Genomic DNA, 6,004 nt, shown 5'->3' on the forward strand with positions numbered 1-6,004 from the left:
AGGGTACCAGTCCTCACCACATTGTGGGGATCTCAGAGGCGTATTGCAGCAGCAAACATTGATCTGTCTGCTGGTTTTTGTGTCTTTGTTTCAACGGCTGCCCGTTGTCGGGATGGCCACATTCTCTCAGCCCTTCCAATCACTGGTTCTAAATTACAAAATGGCGACGCGTTCAGTTCAGTTGAGCTCGTGGTCTGGGCAAGGCCGAGAGCTTTTGTTGGTCATGCAATTGCGGCACCACTTGTGTGCTGGTTCCTCTACAAGACCAAGCGCGTGCACACATGCAGTGTCGGATTATCCGAGTAGCAAGAGTAGCTACATATGCTAGGGCCCCACGCTAAACGCTTTCAAGCTATCAATTCCGGTTCAGTGATTCTGCACTTGCTCTATTACTATAGTACTATACTACCTTCAACTTTCACGAACGACTGGGTGTTTAAGCTTAGCAATTTGTCGTATCACCTGGCTGTATAGCAAATGAGAAAATACAATTGCTTTACTGTGCAAGTAAAAAAAATTGTGTTTTAATATTTATGTTTTTTTTTAATGTAGGGCCCCTTGATAACATCGTGCTACAGGCCCCGCATTCGCTTAGTCCGGCACTGCACACATGCACGTGCACACGCACACTAAGACTCGCCTTGTAGCCCTTGCAGTCTGTCCGTACAAAGTGCCGTTCGCGAGCCCCTGTTAAGGCGAAACCCGACTCAATAGGGGGAGGTGTAAGAAACATCACGCTCCCGGACGCCTTTGCCTCCCCAATGCTGACGTTTACACGCCAAAGCAGGTAATAATGTAAGGCCTTGGGAGACGTAGGACCGGCTCAGATATTTGCCACCGCTGATAGCCATGGGATGCTGGGATGGTCGTCAGTGCGTTAATCACAGCGCCACGGCTCCCCAGCAAAGAAAGAATATCATCCCCCGTGTAGCTTTAACAGACCGTTGGGGCAAGTGCTGTTAGCGAGTACCGATTATGGCTGGCACGGCACTCGAGGGGGTGGGTGGCCAGCACCACGCACGACCGCCTTTGTCTCCCCAGTGGCGATGTTAACTACACACCGCACCAGGTACTCATTTGAGGCTGAGTCGACCTAGGGGAGGCCCAAGACCCGATTAAGATAATCGTCACCGGTATTGACCGTGAGCTGGAATCGGAACTTGGGTCGCCGAATTCGGAGCGCAGCGCGCTAACCGCTACACCACCGCTCCCCACAAACACACACAGGGCTTTTTTCAATTAAAAATTAAACGTCAATAATTTCTGTCTATTTGAATAAAGGTTCTTTGGAAAAATCGAGGGAATTAATAAAACGTGCACACGTCTCGTTAAAAGGCTCGTCATGTTCGCCAGCCGGATTAGAATCCACACGTAGCTTGTATATTTTGTCGAAGACAAACATTGACCCAGTAAACACGCAACGTTGAGTCAACGTTGGCCCAAAGTTGTTTCGGCACTTTCAACCACGTGTCAACGTTAGCCCAACGTTGGCATGCTTAATGGGTAGGACGCAGGCGACTGAGAATTTAAGTTGAGATTAGCCGCACGTCACGTGTTCCGTCCAATCGCAGTTCCAGTTACAATCCGCGCGCTACTTCGCAAGGAGCTAAACCCGCGTGCTTTAATAATGCCTGGGACATTGCTCGCAAGGCGATTTGGATCGGCCGCAGTCCTTCCGCGCGCGACGCGAAATACGCCATCGGACGCCCATCACGGGCGTCCGATGGCTCCACTTCGTCAGAAATGTCACCGTCACATCTGCAGACCCGGCGGCGCCCTCTGCGATCGAGAGCTCAGACCGACAGTCGCCGTCGCCGCTTTGCGGACCGATGTCGCCCCGTCTCGGTGCGCAAACTCCAGCGGCACATTGCGCTCGCTGCGCTGCCGTTTGGGCGAGTCGACGTTCGACGTTGAGGTCTGCGACCTTGAAAGCAATGGGTAACCCTTCTTTGGTTCTTTCGGTAAAGTCACGTAGAATGATAATAAAATAATAAATTGATAAAATAAAATAACACAATAATATTCTCACGACGTTTCGGCCACAACACAAGCGGCCTTCATCAGGTGAAGGGGGCGAGACTGTCTGGTAGGACAGCGCTGGAGTGAAAGAGCCACGTTCAGATACGGCCTTTAAGCTGTGTGAGAGGAACAAAGCGCCTTGACAAAGGAATTATTTTATCAATTTATTATTTTATTATCATTCTACGTGACTTTACCGAAAGAACCAAAGAAGATGAATCATTGCAGTCACGAAAGCTTTAAATCGAAATTTAATGGGTAACCCGCCGTCGCGGTCGCCCCACGTGATCCGTGGATCAAGCAAAGCACTCGAGACCATGCCACGCAAGTGTGTGGGAGCCGAGGGCAGTTGATGCGAATGCTGTCGCAAGAACGAGAATGATGTATTTATACTGCAGGAGAAATCCGATGAGCCTGTGAAGAAGATTTTCTTTTCACGGATGCCCGGCAGGGGCCTGGGGAGGGGTCAGAACGTCACAGCAACAAACAGTACACAAACACGATAGGAGTGCAAAGAATGGTACACAAATCACCCAAACACACACACAAATACAACACTGAATCATCCCCATCCTACCAGACAAAGGCCACTTGAGGTATTAACTTATTTTTCAAAAGCGACCTGGCCACAAAATGATAGCTCAACAAAGTGGCTTATCACTTGGACATTTCTAGCAGCTAAATAATCCAATTTGCCTCGACGCAAGAGGTCGCACGTTTGGCACGACGGCCCCTCGCTGACTACACGTGACGAATGAACACGTTCAGTCAGTTTCAGTTTCATTTATTAGTTCATAACCTTGTGAGCCATGCGGCTCTTGAATCGGGTGCAACCGCAACAAACAAAAATACGAACAAGAAACATCTTAAAGTGACTGCACGCAACAGAAAAATACGGGAAAAAACAGCAAAGTCTTCCAGAAAGAACACCGCATTTCAACGCTGTGTGCAAAAATCCCAGTGGGATGCAAGTCAAACAATAGCAACCATAAGACAATTTAGATTAAAGTTATCAAGCTAACTCGGTATTACAACAAACAAACATGGTTAAACCAAAACGTTTTCAAAATCACCAAAATAAAGCTATACAAACAATGAACGCGTGAGGAGGGGATGACGTTCAATGGTCCGTACATCTTACGGACAAGGCAAAATCATTGCAAGAAGATTGCGAGGGCACCCAGTAGCCTGAGCGATGCAGTACAGCAAGTAAGGTGTCCGACAGGTGCATTTTTTTTGCCGTGTCTGCGCCACGGTTATGGAATTTCCCTTCCGTTGCAAAAGTCGATTATCCGATGATGTGGATACTTTTAAATATCGTCTTAGAACACCGTAAGTCAGATGTTTCCTTTTTAGCTCCTCCGTCTCTTTTGGCCTTTCCTTGTTCTTACAAGGCGCCTTGAGACATTCGTGAAAATAAATATAAATGATTATTATTGTGAGCGTCATCACCTCGTGAGCGACGTTGCTTTACTCCCTTGCAAGCAACGAGAATGCAGTTCAATCGAGGCGCCGTCTTGAAAAAAACAAAATCTCGAGACTCGCTCGAGCTTTCGTAAGAAAATTAATAACTTTACCAACAACCAAAGAAACCCGACTCAATGCAGTTGCTCACCGCGTGAGATTTAACAATTTTAACTGCACGAAGCTCAGCGCTCTTCACGACGACGAGAATTACAATAATATAATCATATACTCCACTTCCCTTTCTTTGTGAAGTCACGATTGGGCAAAGGCCCTTCTCCTTCCCACGCTGTCAGTCACGAGGGTTTTTGCGTTGTGTTTTATCAAACTTCACCACGCCGGCCGGTGCGGTTTGATGTAGGGAAGGGCGAGCGGGGTTAGGGGAGGTGGCGTGGTTGGCAGTCCTCGAGGACCTGTCCACATATCTCGACTCGTCTCGGGTGTGAAAGCCGTGACCGCGGCTATCGATCGGATTACCGCGTCGCCCGCCTTGTTTATCACAGCGCGCGCGCTAACCACTGCGTCACTACTCTTTCCCACGTCAGGAATGTACTTTGTTGTTGTTGTTGTTTAAATGTCGGGCCTCGAGTTATTTTGAAGCGAGTGTGTTTCGGCACTCGATTTAACCGTTGGTTGCGAGCCGGGGCTTCATTGGGAATTCGGTATTGCCAGGGCTCTGCTTGGAATCGTGCTGCTGTGTTTGTCGCCGCTGCTGCTGCTGTTGTTGTTACTTTGCAATGAGGCGTCCAGTCGCCTCCGTCTGTAAATAAAGTGCAGTTTTTTTTGGAAGTTTGTTTGTGTTTTTTTATCTTTACGAGTGGCGAAGGGTTATTCCTTTTTGTTTACGACGGAGAAAAGCCATTGGCGTTCCAGTTAGAAGTCGGAGAGATCGGAGTTGTTACAATTAGGGATAGGGCGTGGGGGAGGGGCGATTGCATTGCTATTTAACCGCGTGAACAAAAAGCACCCGGACAAAAATATCGGTTACCGGTTTGCCGCACATATAGAACAATGTCTATCAATGAACACTTACAAAAAAACATTGTTTTATAAAACCTGAGAAACTTGGCAGTGGTGGCCAACAGAGGGCAGTGCCAGCTAGCAAGCGATCATCCGACTCCCAGCGGTGACAGAATTCCTCTGCGGACTACACCCGCACTACCGATGAACGCGTTTGGCTACGTACGGCGCGTAATAAGTTCAACATACATTACATTACACATATACACACAACAATAAATAAACAAGCTCTCCGCCTTCACACACAGGACCCGAATGGCGTGGGCACGTCATCATCACAGGGGTGTGACGTCTCATTTGACTGTAGATGACCTCACATCATCATCAACATCGCCAAATGTCCGGTACTGGCTAAAAGAAAACGAGTGTGGTGGCACGGCACGAGCAGAACACAAAACTATATTTTTTTACTTAACAAAATGTCAACAATACCGCAATAAATGTGCTCCCTCCGGGCTCTGAAGAGCACCTGGAGAAGATTCCAGGCACGCGTTGACAACGATGGCGAACAAGTCGAGACCCTTTGACTTTTTGAAGCTATTAACATGTATCTGCTATCACGTTACAGCCTATTATTCGTTAATTCCCATTAAAAACGATAGTCCCATATAAGTGTTAACATTTTCTCGAAGCAATCTGTATAAAGGAACTCGCGCACACGCGATTGATATGCGGGGACAAATTGGACAGGAGAAGAAGATTCTAGATTTGAAGCTTTCGTGACTGCAAGGATCCATACTCTTTGGTTCTATTCGGTAAAGTCACGTAGGTAAAAAATAAAACAACAAAAATCACGACGTTTCGGCCGAAGAAGGTCAACCACGGGCAGCTCTACCCAACAGCCAGTGGAGAGACGAGTGGCCGCGGAGATCGTCTCACTTCTGCAAGTAGTGGCATTGGCATCACGACAGACTGGGCTGTCGCATAATTCTAAAAGCGTGGTTGTACTACAGCACACCAGGGTCGTGCATTAAACAAAACTTTGTTTTTCCAGGTAAGGCACACTTAGCAATATAGCTCGTTAACAGACGCGACCTGGCCTTCAAATGATAGCTCCGCCAAGTGGTTTATCGTATGGAAGTTGATAGCAGCCAACTACTCGAAACGCGTGTGTCTACGTGTGGAGGGAAAACTGGAGGACCCGGATGAAAAACAACGCGACCACGGGGAGCAGACGCAAACTCCACATATGCAGGAATCGATCGGGGTCGAGGTCGATCGCGCGACCTCCCTGTATACGAGGTGAGGTAGTTGACACCTCGCCACCGGATGGGGAGGCTGTTTCTATCGCCCTCCTGTGCCATGCGTTGCGGCCGGCCCAGCGGACGCCGGACGAACTTGCGGCTGTCACTTTCAGGACTCGTGCTGCCGTTAACGGCGCGATCTGACACCGCTGGGCGCGGTCTGACACCGTCTGGGCGCGGTCTGACACCGCTGGGCGTGCTCGTTGTGGTGAAGGGGGTGGCCTGCGATTATCACTTGGCCTGCGATTGCTGCGTTC

Source organism: Petromyzon marinus, chromosome 19 (genome assembly GCF_048934315.1).
Source record: "Petromyzon marinus isolate PM22_M1 ecotype Great Lakes invasive population chromosome 19, UKy_Petmar_22M1.pri1.0, whole genome shotgun sequence".
Lineage (NCBI taxonomy): Eukaryota > Metazoa > Chordata > Hyperoartia > Petromyzontiformes > Petromyzontidae > Petromyzon > Petromyzon marinus.